This window comes from Macaca fascicularis, chromosome 2 (genome assembly GCF_037993035.2).
Source record: "Macaca fascicularis isolate 582-1 chromosome 2, T2T-MFA8v1.1".
In the NCBI taxonomy this organism is placed as follows: domain Eukaryota; kingdom Metazoa; phylum Chordata; class Mammalia; order Primates; family Cercopithecidae; genus Macaca; species Macaca fascicularis.
The window spans coordinates 202,762,501-202,781,373 of NC_088376.1; the positions used below are offsets into that span (position 1 = coordinate 202,762,501).

At 36.0% G+C, this 18,873-nt stretch overlaps 1 long non-coding RNA gene across 1 annotated transcript in view; it reads right to left on the bottom strand.

The window, feature by feature from the left end:
• Positions 1–8,340: 8,340 nt before the first annotated feature.
• LOC135969441 (uncharacterized) overlaps positions 8,341–18,873 on the bottom strand; it is a 115,024-nt gene continuing 104,491 nt past the window's right edge. Inside the window, exon 3 of the long non-coding RNA XR_010584701.2 lies at positions 8,341–9,729. This is a non-coding gene — a long non-coding RNA (uncharacterized lncRNA). The remainder of the gene's footprint in view (positions 9,730–18,873) is intronic.

Sequence of the window (18,873 nt, forward strand, 5' to 3'; positions counted from 1 at the left end):
AACAATGACAAGCATACTTTGTTTTACTGCACTTCCGTTTATTGCACCTTGTAGATATGGTGTGAAGGTTTGTGGCCAGCCTGCCTTGAGCAATTCTATCCACAACATTCTTTTCAACAGCACGTGCTCACTATGGGTTTCCGTGTCACATTCCAGTCATTCTCACAGTATTTCAGACTGTTTCATTGTCATTGTATCAGTTCTGGTTAGCTGTGATCAGCAATCTTCAGTTCTGGTTAGCTGTGATCAGCAATCTTCAGTTCTGGTTAGCTGTGATCAGCAATCTTCAGTTCTGGTTAGCTGTGATCAGCAATCTTCAGTTCTGGTTAGCTGTGATCAGCAATCTTCAGTTCTGGTTAGCTGTGATCAGCAATCTTCAGTTCTGGTTAGCTGTGATCAGCTATCTTTTATGTGACTATCGTAATTGTTTGTGGGACACCATACACTCTGCACATATGAGACAGTGAGCTTAATTAATGTCATGTGTGTTCTGACTTCTTCAGCAACTAGCTGTACTTCCATCTCTCTTCTCCTCAAGCCTCAAGCCTGAGACACAACAACATTAAAATTAAACCAATTAATAACCCTTCAATGGCCTGCAAGTGTTCAAGGGAAAAGAAAAGAATCATACATCTCTCACTTTAAGTCAAAAGCTGGAAATGATTAAACTTAATGAAGAAGGCATCCTGAAAGCTGAGAGAGGCTAAAAGCCAGGTCTCTTATAACAAACAGCCAACTTATGAATGCGAAGGAAAAGTTCTTGAAGGTAATTAAAAGTGCTACCACAGTGAACAAATGAATGATAAAGAATGTAAAGCAGACTTGTTGCTGATATGAAGAACGTTTGATTAGTCTGGATAGAAAATCAAACCAACTACAACAAGGCCCAAATTATCTTCAATTCTCTTCAGGCTGAGAGAGATGAAGAAGAAAAGTTGGAAGCTAGAAGAAGTTGGTTAATATTTTTTAAGGAAAGAAGCCATCTCCAAAATAAAAACAGTGCAAGGTGAAGTAGCACGTGCTGATGTAGAAGCTTTGGTACATAATCCAGAAAGTCTAGCTAAGATAATAGACGAAGGCTGCTACACTACACAAGAGATTTCCAGTGTGGATGAAACAGACCTACATTGAAAGATGCTGTCTAGGATGTTCATGGCTAGAAAATAAGTCAATGCCTGGCTTTAAAACTTCAAAGGACAGGGTGACACTCTTGGTAGGGGCTAATGCAGCTGGTAAACTGAAGTTGAATCCAATATTCATTTACCATTCTGAAAATGGTAAAAATTATGCGAAATCTACTGTGGCTGTACTCTACAGATGGAGCAAAGTCTGAACGACAGAATATCTGTTAACAGTATGGTCTACCGGATATTTTTATCCCACTCTTGAGACCTACTGCTCAGAAAAAAAGAGTCCTTTCAAAATATTGCTGTTCACTGACAATGTCCCTGAACACCCAAGAGTTCTGATTTAGACGAACAAGTGTATTAACATTTGGATGCTCATTAGCACAACATCCATTCTGTAGCCTCCAAATCAAGGAGGAATTTCAACTTTCAAGTTTTATTATATGAGAACTAAACATGGTAAGGTTATTGCTGCCATAGTGACCCGCTGATGAACCTGGGAAAGTAAACTGAAAATCTTCTGGAAAGGACTCACCACTCTAGATGACACTCCGGACACTTGTGATTCTTGGGAGGAGTCCAAAATATCAACAACAACAGGAGTTTAGAAGAGGCCGAGTCCAGCTCTCATGGAGGACTTTGAGGGGTTTAACTCTTCAGTGGAGGTAAACACAGATGAGGTGCAAACAACCAGACAACTAGGATTAGAAGAGGAGCCTGAAGATAGGACTGAGTTGCTGCAGTTTCATGATACAATTTTAATGCGTCAGGAGTTGGTTCTTGCGGATGAGCAAAGAAAGTGGTTCCTTGAGAGACAATCTACTCCTGGTGATGGTGCTGTGAACATTCTTGAAACAACAACAAAGAATTTAGAATATGACAGAAACTTAGCTGATGAAGCAGTGGCAGCATTTGGGTTTGAGAGAAGTTCTACTGTGGGGAAAAGCTATCGAACAGCATCACATGCTACAAAAAAAATCTTTCACTAAAGGAAAAGTCAATCAATGTGGCAAACTTTATTGCTGCCTTGTTATACGAAATTGCCACAGCCTCACTAACCTTCAGAAACCACCACCCTGATTGGTCAGCTGCCATCAGCATTGGGACCAAACCCTTTACCTTTGAAAAATCACAACTTGATGAAGGAACAGATAATCATTAGCAATAAAATATTTTAAAATTAGAGTATGTGCCTTTTTTTAGACATACTTCTATTGCACACTCAGAAGGTTATATTATAATGTAAACATGACTTTTTTATGCATTGGAAAACCAACAAATTTGTATGACTCACCTAATTGCAATATTTGCCTTACTGCAGTGGTCTGGAACTGAAACTGCAATATCTCCAAGGTGTGCCTGTATATCTTCATGTAAATAGGGAAATAATTCTACTGATACACGTGTGGTAGAGCTTAGATAACGTGTCTTATGTCAAGCATCTAGATCAGGAGCTGATTATCATCAAAATGAAACACAGGTTTGGGAAATAATATTTCCCTTATTCTATCTTGTTATTGGTAGGTGAGAGTGGTGGTGAACTTTCACCTCAAATTGTTTGATTTAAGTAGTTGAAAAAATATAAACAATAAGGAGACAAAAGACAAATGTATGACTTCTATGATGGCAATATGATCACATTTTTTCTCAGTGCTCTCTGACCTTCCTCCAATCTGGGCGATAGTTTGGACTCACGTTTCCATTTCTAGGCAATAGTTTGGACTCACGTTTCCATTTCTAGGTGATAGTTTGGAGTCACGTTTCCATTTCCACTAGAAGCCACAGAGACATTCACACCGTGACCCTTCTTTCTCTCCTGTGGAAATCTGCAGTGATAATAAGCTGATTTAAAATCCTTACTTAATAGCAAGAACCACTCTTCCTGTGAACACGGTAATAAGATGAACACTGAGGAAGAAGAAAGAGCGAACGATAAAGTACATTTGGTAAAACATGAACAAGTGAAGGATGTGGGCGCAAGGTATATAGGAATGATTAATATGTGCACTCCTCTCACATATTTTGTTATATTTGAAATAACTCAAAAGTAAGATGTAAGTAAACATAAAAGGAAAACTAAAACTCCCTTTAGGAAACCTAAAAGTGAATAGATTCACACTTTAACAAACTTTTGACGATGTGTCAGCAAGATGGAAAATAACCACAAAAGGAAAGCTGGAGATACAAGAAGAAATGTTGAATGAAGAATGTGGAAAGTCTGTAGATAAACCACAGAGTCTGCATGAAATCATAAAAATATTAAATTTGGGAATTAAGAAAGGATACAATTAAAATATGGGACAATAAGTAAGACTGAATGGTGGGTGATTTGATTTTTATAATTCTAGGGTCCCTATGTTATATAAAGGGGAAATAGAGAAAATGATTAATGTAGACGTTAAGTAAATAAATCTGTTAAAATTTCACGGTAACTATTAATAGAATAAAGAGGGAAATAGAATTTAAATAAAAACTTAATGTAAAGGATGCAGAAAAAGTGATAAAAAGTAAAATCAATGAAGCAAAAGAGGAACATACAAAACAAGAAATAAGATGGTAATGAATCCAACTATAACAACAATCCTAATAAATGTAAATAAATTAACTTTCTAGTTAAAGGTTAAATTCAATAAAAAATAAGATCCAGGATTATACTATTGAAGAATCACACATGAAAATAAAAACATGGGAAAACTGATACACAAAGGATAAAAAATTAGGCAGCTTAAATATTAGTCAAAGGAAAGCTGGTACATCTATATTAATATTATAGAGCAAAGTCTTTAAGGCAAAAAGCACCATATAGAATGGAAAACATCATAAAACAATGATAATTATACACTTATTTAAACTTTTATGCCTCTAATAACTTGCCTCAAAACACATAAAGAAGTCAACATACCCATCATATCAAGGAATACACAGTACTCTCAGATACGCACAGTACTCTCAGATATGCACAGTACTCTCATACGCACAGTACCCTCAGATACCCATGGAACTTCAAAGAAAACCTAAGCATGTGGGGAGGCCATAATGCAAATATTAGCCAATCCCAAGGAGTTATCAGACAGACATATTTCTCTAACCATGATGCAATTAAGTTCGAACTCAGAAAAAAAAATTGTTTTTGAAAAATTTGTAGATTTGGAAATAGGAAAGCATATTTAAAACATACCAGAAAGCACTAAGGTGTGAAAACAGATAAATTCAACAGCTAACTTATTAGGGAAAAAATAAGAAACCCAAGCAAAAGAAATGCAATTATAAAAACCAACAATAATAACGAATGAAATAGTAAATAGAGATACAGCAGATTAAAACAAAAAGACTAACAAATCCAAAGGCTAATTCTTACATACTTAATATGTGTATGTCTAATCTACTCTCAATATTAAACTATTAATCCTTTCTTTCCTAAATATGTATCAACAATGATTATTATATTTTTTCTATTTTTATACTTACACAGAGAAATGTGACATTCACCATGTTTTTCAACTCAATATCATTTTTGAGGCCAATTTTGAGACCTATGCATATATAGAGATAGTTGATTCCTTTTAACTATTGCCCAGTAATATACAGATTAAATTTTATCCATCTGTATAAAATTTATACAGATTAAATTTCATCCCCCATTTGCTATCTACTAATAGCATTTCAATGCATATCCCTGAATTTTCCTATGCATCTCTGTTATATGTTACACTAAAGAGAAATCACAAGCTTTTTAGAGAAGGGGTACACTCAGTTTCCCTAAATGTTGGCAAATTAATTATTTAAATGGCATTTATCAGAAAATCTGACAAAACATTTTTCTTCACATTAAAAAAGAAATCCTTAAATTGCTTCTTAGTTTCTATAAAAACGGAAGAGTTGAGAAGTATTCAGGGCCTTATAGTTTTATTCAATTACATCAATATCCTCCATAATCCTGTGAATCATCTTTTTTAAAAGTTTGTAAAGCTTTTAAGTAAGACAATATTATATAGTTTTGCTCCATATTATTTGAAATTTAGAAACTTTCATTTCTAATTAGATTGCTATGACAGTGTGTGTGTGTGTGTGTGTGTGTGCGTGTGATTGGTATGTATATAAATTATCTACTACATGCAAGATATAAAAATATGATAAAGTGTTTGGCGCATAGCCTTCGAAAACAATATCTCAGTAAGTGTGAAGTGGCTGAGTTGATGTTGAGATATTATCTCATATTTGCCTACATTTCAAAGTTTATTTATACATTGCCAAGTTTATAACTATAACATGGCCATTTCTTGTACAAGAGACAGATGATCTTTAGGTATGCTCATCATAAAACTAGTTTAACAAATCAGGACACACTGAAAATAAAGTAAGACTCAAGCATAAAGCAGGACCAATCCTTGAACAACCTATATATTCAATATATACTCCACTGGCCTTAGTAGAGAGCTGTCACAAAGTTGGTAGGCTCCCATCCCCAGCGGGTACTGCCTGACTTTTGCATAACTACAGGGATTGTTAGTCCTCTTTGCAGACATCATAATTGTTAATAAAGTGACATTTGTCAAAATGAGTAAGCACCTGTTGCCATGGAAGGTGCCATCAGCAGGATTATAAAATGAATTGTTGCAGTTAGCTAGGAGCCAGAAGGAAGATGACAACCAGAAGAAAAGGCATTCTTTCCTTAACTCCTCACAGCCATTGTACAACACGTTGCATACAGTTGTTTCTGCAGAACACAGGCTGTTTTCTTTTTTTCTGAAACCTCCTGTAACTGATGGTATTTTAAATGAGCTCTAATACAAAGTGCCTCACACACTTCTATCCTATGCCTCATTTAACCCATTATATGGGTTCCCTCTTGAAGCATTTAGTCTTCATGTGTCTGTTTTTCCTGGTAAATTATTTTTAGGAGTAGAAAAATCATGGTCTGAGAAGCCCTGTCTTCCGGCACATATTTGAAATGCCTAAGAGGACTCAGTAACATCGAGATCCTAGTGGGGCAGATGGGTCCCCACCAATATCTTGGCATTTAATTTCCATTATTTACTCTCTTTCAATATGGCCCACAGCATGAAGATTTCGCATATATCAGTTTGTTATTTTTTTCTTGAAAATTGAAATAATACCAATACTCATAAAAAAAATCCATTCAGTTATATTCAGTGAGCAGTCTTCCTCTTCATGACAGTAGATATCCATAACTCTTTCCCCAGGCTGCTTATTTAAAGTATCTTTACCAAAAAAAGCAAACAGGCTTCAAATAACTGTCTGACATTGGAGAATGACAAATCTTTTCCTTGTGAATTAGCATCCTAGCTAGGCACTCATATGAGATATACTGACATAGATTTCATGCCAAATCTCGTTCTTGTATTGTTCATGAATAGATTCATTATTTTAGTGTAAAGGCTTTAAATATCAAGTTTAATTGAGCTTTGATATCACACTTCTCCAGAAGTTTTTACTGAAGGATAAAGTTGTTCCTCTAAAAAGCACAGCCTGTCCCAAGCAGATGCATCCCATTAAAAAAGAATCACGTAAATGTCTTCTTTTGGTTCCATCACAGCCTAACATATGAATCCATGTTTACTGTGGTAATCATTCAAACTAGTAAAATGGGTATAATTTTTATTTGTATTATAATTGCAATGCTGCTCATTTCTAGGTACCCCATATTGGCTATTCTCATGTTTTATGTGAATCACATGGTGTATTTACTAGCTCTGTGAACTTGGAAAAAATCACCAACTGCAAAAAGCTCTCTCATTTTTTCTGCCAATCCCATTCTGTGAAGAGGAAAATATAAGATTATGTGTGCAAAAAATTTGAAACACTGAAAGAGTCCGAAGAAAATAGAGAACAGATTTTTAAGCTTGAGAACAGAAAGCATTTGTGATTATTAAGAGTGAATGCTTGTGACTTTGACTAAGAATGGCTTGTTTTAGTTGAAAGTTATCTTCTAGATCTTTATTCTCTGATTATATGCAACTCGGAAATGTCCTACACAAAAACTGCTGCCTAACTTGTCACCTGGTTTTCTTCCAATGCACAGAAAGAACTAGAAGCCTTGCAACAAACGGATTGTGTGTACCATCTGGCCATTTTGTGTTGCATACTAAATTTTACACTAAAAATGCCTTTCTTCTTCCCATACCAGAACATAAGAAATTTGCTATCCTTTCTGGCCTGATGTATAACTTAATTTAGTTGTTAATATAAGTTGTTGATGGCTAAAAGAGTATAAAATACAGTTATGCATAATTTTTAATTTAAGAGTCACAAATTCTGTCACTTTATTACTGAGGAATTGCAAATATTTCTAGAGTATAAACTCAGCCTGATTTCTGGATATCTGTTTTTTTCTATTTGCAACTTCAAATATGTGTGTAACACCCTTGTGAACTCCCAATTTTGTTAGGTATCTTTTAAGTATATATGACAAGTTAACATGTGCATATTTTATATAATTTTTACATGTAAGTGCATATGAGTTCCTCTGAACTTTGAGAAACGCAACTTCCCAGAAAGGTATGTTTTTATACGTAGTCATTTGTAATTTGGTAACCACAGAAAACGTAAATCTGAAAATAACTGTAAAACAGTTAAGGATAAGTATATAGTGTGATTCTTATCCTTATCTAATATAAATTTTTAAGGCCACAGGAAAAGGAGCCAAAGACTGGACTACAACAGGTTTGGAGGCTACGAATACATAGAATGACACCAATTTATGGAAATACAGATTGATATTAGCTCAAGTTATTGAGGGCCTACTCTTTGCCTTTATTTTTTATGTATGTGTGTACGTGCGTCTTTATTTCTTTCTTTCTTTTCAGAGACAGGGTCTCAGTCTGTCGTTCAGACTGGAGTGCAGTAGCGCGATCACAGTCACTGCATCCTCTACCTCCCAGGCCTAAGCAATCCTCCTGCCACAGCCTCCCAAGTAGCTGGGACTACAGGCATGTGCCACTGCACCCAGCTAATTTTTAAAATATTTTGTAGAAACTGGGTCTTTCCTTGTTGCCCAGGCTGATCTTGAACTCCTGGGCTAAAGTAATCGTCCCACCTGGGCCTCCCAGAGTGCTGGGATTACATGCATAAGCCACTGTGCCCAGCCACCAATTGCCTTTATACATGTTACTTCATTTAAATATGCATTCTTCCAATGGGAGGAACTGGAGCTTAGACAAATTCTATACCTCTCAAAATAACACCACGTGGATTTTTTTAAAAAGCTTTAAGCTTTTATTTATCTACTTCTTTCTTTGGCTAATGGAGAAAAAAAAGCTTCCAAACATTTAGTAAATCACACCCCCAGTCACAAACATCATGATCCATGATGACAGAGCAAAATCAAACATACTAAAAGCCAAATGTATTGCATACAGTAGGTCATCAATACATGCTTATTGAATTAATTAAAATACAACTCGTAAAGGAAATTGACCCAGTCAAATATTTGTATATTTTATCTCATCAAATTTAGCTGTGCATAAGCCAAAGAAAACATACAAAAAGTGTTTTATTTTGCAGGGACAGATGTATAAAATCTTATCTAATTTTAATATACTAAAGACATAGTTATAGTTTTCCTTTAAATATCATTTTGATCTTAATGATATGGCTTACTATTCTACTCTGCAAAAATAATATAATTTATAATTATAATTGCTGGAACACGCCACTTTCTAGAATTATGACAAATAATTCATTACACATAAAGGCTTTATTTTAGAATGAATAAATGAATGTTGGCTGTCATCCTAATCTGTGCCTCCCAAAAGATTGGTTTCCTACCTTTAGATAGAGATAAAATAAAATTTAATCTTCAAGAATTCACATTCCTTGTTTGGCAAGAGTTTGTATTGCTACTAATTAGCTAAAATAGAAATCAAAGAATCGTGGCTAAATTGAACAACTGGGCTTTGAATCTGTCTAAAACTGCTTCCTCAGAAGAGAACTGGTAATGTGATTGCATCGAGTTACTGGACTATACTGCTGAAAGGGAGATGACTGGAAACAATACTGTACCCTTAAAATCTCGATTGAGGAGCACAATGTCTCCATATACACTGTTATCAGTTTCCCTTTAGAATTTTCCCTACATTTGCTTTTAATTATCCCCAATTCACTTATCCCCAATATGTAAGTTCCCCCTCCCTCTTCCCTTATGTTTCCCCTTGAACCTATCTTTTCTGTATCCATTGCAGAGAGATCACCTAGTTGTAACTGAATACAGATCTGAATGCTTACCACTTGCAGAGTCCAGTCCATAAGAGTGAGGTCTGCTAGAAAGAAAGTGGTTTTACGAACCAAAACTGGTAAAGGGGATGTGGCCAGATTCCCATCCAAATCAACCACTTCAATTTTGCGGGTGAAGGTAGGGGTTTAAAAGTGGAAAAACGGATAAGGAAAGCATGCAAGAATTGTGCAGAGTACAATGTCTGTGTGTCTTGCTCTGGCGGCTATTGTGGGTCTCAGTCCACGGGCTGCTGTCATCCCCACGACGGCAGGGTTGTTGAATAGCCAGCCACCTTGAAGTGATCTCGGGAATTTTGCCACTGAGTCTCCAAGCTTCCTTTGTCAGGCTCACGATTAGCCACTGAAACTTCTAAGAAGGCACATAGATGACAGCATACAATTAGATAAATGTGAAGGGAGTATACATGGTAGGAAAGGGAAGGATACGGAGTCTATTTTATGGCTAAGGGAAAGGCTTCTGCAGTTTGCCTCAAGGTTGTATCTTGAAACCCAAGATTAACAAAGTAAAATAAAATTCATTTTGAAGTTAAGCTATCTGGTTACATAATGATTTGTAGCTCTGGGGGTCTTCTCTTTCCTAAATATCCCCAAGCACTAGGACTTGGGGCAATATTTTGTACTAAATATGTGAGTTCAAAATGAGATATTTATTTACCTTGTACTTCATGTTGCAAATTTCATAAAACTATAATTTCAACAATCTCCATGCTTATACTTATATGATGGTTTTGCTCATTTCATTTCAACACTTTTCTCCAACAAGTGGATTTATACAAAACTGACAATGTGCATCTTCTTCAGCATCCCCCTTCAACATCTTGATAGGATAAAATTCATCATAATTTTAAACTACATTTCTTAATTTAAAGAAAAAAATTAGGTGAACATATTCACATTCACGGTGAGCATCCAGCAAACAGTAAATCAGGCAGGTGGTTATGTTTAGAAATGGTAGCAAAACATTTACAATTGATGCCATATGGCTTTCAGCCTAGTAGAGCCAACTAGCTGTGTTCAACGACTCTGGGGAAATCAGGCTGTTTGAAGGTCATGAATGCTTATTCGAAAGCTCTGGGACAGTGACAGGAAGTCGGCAGCGATATGCAGGGAAATCATGCCTCCAACTGAGCGGACAAGCCTCCTTCATCAGGAGGACCGTTCACGTCGAGCCTGTGCTCTGATTTGGAGACAAAGAACCAGGTATAACCACTGGTGCTTCATATACACAGCAGGCGGTAATGTATACTCTGGTCCTGTCATTGTCTTTCTGAAACTGACCAGGAGTCCTTATCATAATTATAAAGTTCAAATCCCCTTCCATTATCTTCCTGTTTGAGCTTACCTGACACCACTGTCCTCTGGACTAAGCCCCAGGCACATTAAGTTTCTAAGTTGACATTTTATTAAGTTTTAAAGACATATTTGGAGAATTTTTTAATGAACAAGTATCTACAGATGTCCAACTCAAATAATTCCACTTCCAATGTGGTTTCCAGGGTTTCCTGAATGCCACTGAGAAATTACAATACATATAAAGAAAATAGAAACGAAATAGTCATCACTGAATCACTGATTAGCTGTTAGTAGTTCTATATCTACACATATTCAACATTCAAAATACGGAATCTTGTAGTGTGTGCCACATTGTCACATATTGATCATTTGGTTGCAGTTCTGGAAACACTTATTAGCCCCTGAAGCCTGAATTAGGGGTATCTATATACAGAGCAAATTACTGGCTTATCAAAAGTGTGACTAGATTCTGTAGGTCAAGTCTATCCATAATAGACTCCCTAAAAGGTATATTAGGTTTTAAGCTCTCCCAGTGTATTTTGTTACGGTTTATTGGCACATTCATTTTATACAACTGTTTATATAAAACAAATGGCTGCTCACACCTTAAGCCCCTCCATTAGTGGAGTCCAATTCACCACCTAAGATAACAAAACCACAGGAATCTTCCGTTGCTACTGCTACCATCACGGCAGGCTCAAGCTGTAGAATATTTGATGCTTTCTGCTCTCAAGGCTCTGATCCAGTTCTTTCTCCTCCACGACACAAGTCCACGTCCTTGCTCAGAGGGACCCAGTGCTCATTCAAAGATCCCTGTTTGTGGTGAATGTTTAATTTCTTACTAATATTTATTGAAATGCAATACATATATATTTCCATTCAGTCCGTGCTGCTATCATGGAATATCAGAGACTGGGCAACTTGTAGAGATCCTTCATGGTTCTGGAAACCGGAAAATCCAAGATGGAAAGGCAAGCGTCTGGTGAGGGCCTTCTTTCTGTGTCATCTCATGGTGGAAGGTGAGACAGCAAGAGATTGAACTCCCAGCCTTAGGTTCTTTTAAATCAGCATGACTCTGTTCACAAGGCTTCAGCCCTTATGACCTAAACACCTCCACTGGGCCCCACCTCCCAACAGCGTTTTGTTGGATTATGTTTCAACACATGTTTTTGGAGGCACACATCCAAACAGTGACGATATATAACAGTATTTTCTTTTTTACGTGTTCAATTTGATGAATTTTGACAAATGTTTACAGTAGTGTAACAACCACTTCAATGGAGATATTTCATCCTAAAAATTTCCTTTTTCTACAGATTCAATTTTTATATTCTCCTGAAAATGTTGAAATCTAATACCCAATATAATGGTATTTGGAGTTAGAGCCTTTGGAAAGTGATTCGGTCGTAAGAACAGAGCCTTCATCAATGGAGTTAGGGCTTTTAATAAGAGACCCCGGAGATATTCCGTCCTTCTACAATGTGAGGAGACAAAAAAAATGACAGCCACCTCTGAATCGGGAAGTGAGTGAATCTGTCAGTAACTTGAATTTGAACTTCTAGTCTCCAAAACTGTGAAAAATAAATTTTGGTTGTTTATAAACTACCCAGTCTATGATGTTCTGTTACAGCAACCTAAAGTACGATGTTACCTAGTGCCCCTTTGTAATCAATCCTCACCCCAACTTGGCACCTAGCCCCTCTCTACCCCAATCAGATTTGGGTGGCTATAGTTTTGGCTATTAAATAGTGTCATAAAAATTGAATCATACACTATGTAGCCTTGATTGTTTTTATTGAGTTTACTTAATGCTTTGGAGATTTATTCATGCTGTTACATATGTCTACATTGTATCCTTTTTTATTGCAAACTAGTGTTCCATTTGATTATACTTTTACTAACACATGGGCTCCTGGGTTATTTCTAGTTTAAGGCCATGAGAATAAAGTTGCTATAAACATTGGCAAATGACTATCTGTGTGAACATGCTTTTATTTCTCTGGGGTAAACATTTAGGAATTGATAGTTGAGTCATATGATAAATGTATATTTAAATTTAAAAAAAAAACTTTGCTATTGTTTTCCAAAGCAACCATACCATTGAAGTTTTCACATCCTCACCAGCACTCTGTCTTCTGTGACCTGATTACAGCCGTCCTAGTGGCTCCATAGGGCATCTCATTGCAGTTTTACTTGCATTTTCCTAATGACTAATGATGCCAAGCAAATTTTCAGTGCTTATTTGCCATTGGTATATACAGTGGTTCCACGTTCTCCATGGGGGATTAGTTCCAAAACCCTGATGGATGCCAAAATCCAGAAATGCTAAAATTCCAACATTGGCCCTGTATAACCTAGGAAAACTAACCTTGGGCTGTGCAATCTGGGAATACTATATTTTCCATCCATAGTTGGTTGAATCTGCAAATGTGGAGCTCATACACATGAAAGGCCAACTGTATTTTTTGAAAGTCCAATTTTAACCTATTTCTACCAGTTATAAAAATTCCCAATTGGTATTATCTGAAACTGTTTTTATGTGGATGGCTGAGGATTGTTTTGGAAAAACATATCCTCAAAAAAAAGAACACAGGGATTGTAAGCCTGACTTTATAGTAAAATCTGATTTTGTAAAAAGGAATTTTTATTAAAATTTCTAAAATACATTGGGGCCCTGCTGACATCACTTGGATACTCGCTGGTATAATCTACGACAGTATAAATAGAAAGAGCCCGTCTATGTACTTTTGCATGGAATATGAGATATTGAGGACTTTGACACGTTGGTAGTAATGTCCACTGGTATGTATTTAGGCAGAGTATGGGGAGCTGCCAGGATTAAGAGAGGCATAGGGTCAAGTGTGCATCATGAGAAGCAGTCAACAGAAAAAGTGTAGCCTAGTCAACACTGCAGTTCCTGCAAGTATCTGACAGGAATGGGACATAGTGGGCCTAGCAGTGGTCTACAAACCCCCTGCTGAATCCTTGAAATGCCTTCTAAAAACCTCCAGAAAGAAAGGATAGAGTACTGTATAGAGAGTCGAAGGTTCTGTTTTTTCCTGGCTCTTGTTTCTGTTCACCATTTGTATCTGTAGTATTTTCCTGGGACTGCCCTAACGAAACACTGCACGCTGGGTGGTTTAATCAGAAATGCACTGTCTCAGAGTTCTGGAGGGTAGAAGTCTAAAATCATGATGTTGAAAAGGTGGCTCCTTCTGAGAGCCACAAGGAAAAATCTATTCCAGGGAAGTCTCTCTCCTAATGTCTTGAAGCTTTGAGTGTTTCTTGGTGTTTTAGTCTGTTCTCCTGCTGCTCATAAAGACATACCTGAAACTGAGTAATTTCTACAGAAAAAGAGGTTTAATGAACTCACAGTCCCACGTGCTGGGAAGGCCTCACAGTCATGGCAGAAGACGAAAGGCTCATTTCACATGGCAACAGGCAAGAGAGAATGAGAACCAAGCAAAAGGGGAGACCCCCTATAAAACCAACAGATCTTGTAAGACTTACTCACTACCACAAGAACAGTATGGGAGAAACCGCCCCCATGATTCAATTATCTCTCACCAGGTCCCTCCCATAACACATGGGAATTATGGGAGCTACAATTCAAGATGAGATTTGGGTGGGGACACAGCCAAACCATATCACTTGGCTTATTGACGGCATTCTTCCTGTGTCCTCACGTCATCTTCTCTCTATGCCTATCTGTCCCTGTGTCCACATTTCTCCTTTTCATAAGGAGAGAATCATATTGGATTAAGGCCCAACCCAATGACCTCATCCTGACTTGGTCATCTGCAAAGGCTGTATTTCCATACAAGGTCACATTCACAGCTATGGGAATTAGCACCTCATTATTTGCTGGAGGGACACAATTCAACCCATAACACTGTCAGTCTAGTAATTGTGCCCTTTTAGGTAATTTCTGTTTTCCACTCATAACTTAAAATGAAAGTATCTTCAAATTATAAAAGACAATAGTGCTAAGAGAAAATTTCCATCAATCTATGATTTTAAACCTTTCTAAATCATTAAGAGTAAGATACATAAAATAAAATAATTTTCAGGACAGGCATGGTAGTTCATGCCTGTAATCTCAGCACGTTGAAGGCTAGGGAGAGCAGATTGCTTGAGCTCAAGAGTTCAAAATCAGCCTGGACAACACAGTGAAACTTCGTTTCTACTAAAAATACAAACAATTAGCCAGGTGTGGGCATGGTGGCAAGTGCCTGTAGTCCCAGTTACCCAGGAGGCTGAGGTGGGAGAACTGCTTGAGCCCAGAAAGTCAAGGCTGCAGTAAGCCATGATTGCACCACTGCACTGCAGCCTGGGTGACAGCCTGAGACCCTGCCACAGACACACACACACACACACACACACACACTCTCAAAGAAATGATTGAGTTTACACTTAGTGCATACTGAAGAATACCAAAAGATATGATTCAATGAGAAGAAAATTCTTTTCAGAAGAAAAGAGTGAGATCTAAGTGACATTGAGTTATACAGAAACTTGAAAGCATGTCGTTGTATCTAAATAATCAATAACCAAAGTAACAACAATAATAACATTAAGGATAATGAATATTTATCTTGGAATTTAAAAAACAATGTACAATTATATTTACAAATAGCAATAATAAAAACTGGAAGAGGTGATCATATCTAAAATTTTCTATAGCTCTTAAATTGTTCAGGTGGAAGGACATTATTAATTCAAGTTATACTTTGCTAATGCAATGTTGTGTTTTGTTAGTGCTAATGTACTTTGTTCAACAATTAAGAATAACTAAACAAAGAGCAATGAAAAGGGAGACAGATTAAATGGAAAAACAAATATACAAACAAACAACATACCCCGCAAAAGGTATGCAATCAAGTCAATGAAAAGCAGAAAACAAATGAAAAAAGTAAAGAAGAAAAAATAAAGTGAAATTTTCTTAAAGGTGTAGAAATAGATCCATATGTGTGAAAATCATACTTAGTATGAATAGATTAAGTTCACTATTAAAAGATAGCAAGTGCAAGCTATAATGACAAAAGATTTTTAAATGCTGAGGGACATAAAATGATATATCATGACAAAATTAAGATTGTATAGTGATATTAATATCTCATTAAATATACTAGAGTAAAATCTGAATTATATTAAAAAAAATAACTTTGGGAGGCCGAGGCGGGCAGATCACGAGGTCAGGAGATGGAGACCATCCTGGCTAACATGGTGACACCCCGTCTCTACTAAAAATACAACAAATGAGCCGGGCGTGGTGGCGGCGCCTGTGGTCCCAGCTCCTCCGGAGGCTGAGGCAGGAGAATGGCGGGAACCCGGGGGGCGGAGCCTGCAGGGAGCCAAGATGGCGCCTCTCACTCCAGCCTGGGCCACAGAGCGAGACTCCCGCCAAAAAAAAAAAAAAAAGAAAATTAAGCCCACAATCCCACAATCATGGTGGAATATTTTAATTTAATTCGGTTTGCTAGATGAAGCCGACTCATCGTATGGTTACTGGAAATATAGATAGCACAATGATGTTGTTTGAAACAATGAAACTATGAAGAACTCTAGAAGAATACTATTTTTAGAACAATTTTTATGGGTTCCATGTGCTTGAAGAACTTAAGTATACCAACCTCAAGAAAGAAACCTCTTTCTTCAAGGAACCATGAATTCTCTCTTAGCCTCATCTTCATTTGTCAAATTGTTAATATTTTGTACAATTGTATCGTGCAAAATATATAGATTATGACTAGTGTATCAAGATGATGAATTTTAAGGTCTTTCTGTCCCAAAACATGCCTTTCATCTTCTGCCGTGACTGTGAGGCTATCCGAGCCATGTGGAACTGGGAGTTCATTAAACGTCTTTTTCTGTGTGCAAATGATAAAGAATTATACAAAATGCCCAAATATTTGGGTATAAACATACATGCTTATAAATATTTCTTTTATTAAAGAATTGACAATGTCCATTTAAGAAAGTACTCAGATCCAACTAGCAAGCACATTGAAAAATAATTTGCGGTATCATTTAATAACAATTAAAATGACTAGAGTATCAAGATGATGAGTTTAAGGTCTTTCTGTCCCAAACTTTCTGTGTGGTGTGGCCTTAATATGTTCTCATCAGTTTTTTAAGATCTCTTTATTATCTCAAAAGAAAAATTCAAAAATATAATGTTCTGAGGATTATTTACCTTTCTTACATCAAAACATAAATTTAGTGATTAACTGCAGAGAATGAGACATTGATTTTAATTTGAACAAATTAAAATAGAATAAAATAATAAAAGTAACTGAGCAAGAAGGAATTCATGCACATGCCACACACATGAAATTCTTTAGGATAAAGTTTAAAAATGCTTTCCAGTTGAAACATCTTTATAATGTAATATTGAACTCCTATGGCTAAGGAAAAATAATTTTATAATTAATCAGGTCTAAATAAAATACTGAAAGGGCAAAAAATTATCTTAAAGCTTTTACACTTCAATGCTCAGTTTTGCTGTGAACCTAAAACTGTTCTAAAATTAAAGTATATTAAATAGAAATAATTATTTGGAGGAACATTTAATGTTTCTTGATTAACCCTTGGACTTGTAGAGATTCTAGCTTAGAACAGTCATAAAAATTTTAACAATTGTTATTGTGAATAGAGTAGAATATCGTTCTGAGAACAGTAAATATTTCTTGAGAATTTCGATGTGTCAGAGGCTGGAATATTTTCACATATTATTTAAACTTTTCTCTTATATATTATTTTGTCTTTAAAACCATCAGATGAGGAAAATGAGGCTCAGATAGTAACTAGCCTGACCCAAAGCACACAGCTAGAAAGCAAAGGATGTAGGATTTAAACCCAGAACCTGGTTGACTATTCACTGCACTCTACCATCTCCAAGGAAACTTGTGTGTATATGATATTTGAGCACATATTAACAATCACGACTAAGGTCTAGTAAAAGTGTGGAGAAATGAAGACAATGTTGAAAGAGAAACAGTTCTAAGCCAACCACAATTAAATTCTGAATATGAAGAAGTCGTGCAAAATATTTAACAATTTCACAAATGAAGAAAATAAGACTAAGAGAGAATTCATTACTTGCCTTATTGAACATCACAGTCCTTACTAATTATTTTAGTTTATGTTTTCCTTCACACATATTGAAACTTACATCATCCTATTATAGCCACTAGAATTTAGTACTTAATTTTTCTCTTTTTTCTGTGCATCTGTGCATGGAGAGGGATATGCCTGCTGTATGCTGATAGAAACTGACATTGTTTGAAAACATCTACTTTTATTTTCTAAATATGTGATTTCAAATATAACATAATTAAATATATAAATACTTAGGATATTTTCTCTCTCTTAAAATTTATCTTAACTTTGCAGGCCATATGCTCAGAAATATGTGTTCCTTGTAAAAGCCACCATCTTGACCTCTTATTCTCCAACCATTAGCACAGTAAGTGTGCATTTAAAAAGTAAGTAGCTATGAAATTGTTGGTAGAGGAGTTCTACAAAAACTACAATCTATTAAAACCTGATGGGTCACAACTTTCTGGGGGAGGGAAGAAAACTTCATATGAGTTATGGTGATGTAATTTATGTTTATTATAATAAAAAATTGCTTTAGGGCAATAAAATCCAAATTAACAAAACACACTCAGAAAGAAGGTTTAAAACATAAATAGCATGAAATAGGGGAGATTAGAGCTAAAATTTTCCAGGAGCTAAATAAACACACAAGTTCTCATTAAGAAGTGCTGGCTTTTTATAGAAAATACAGCATGTATTGTAAAGGTTAGAAATCTAATTCAATATATTTTATGTAGATATAGAATGATTAGAATCTGTCTGGTTCTTGATAAATATAATCTAAAGAATTAGTTTAGAGATCTTTCTCCTATCTTCAGAGTTTTATAAATTAATGAAATTATTTATTATCATTTCGTCTTAGATGTCATAAGACTTTGGAAACAGAGGGTACTAGGGACTAATTTACAACATATAAATAGCTTGAACAGGTGGCACTTAATACCATTACAGACAGTGGTCACTGGGGAGAGTTCACAGTTATAGAAGTGAATACCAATTACAAAAATGTTCATACCCTAGTCACTGAATAAACTAAGTGAAAAGATACCACTTAAAAGAATGGACGAACAATACAAATGCCTTTAATTCCATTCAGACT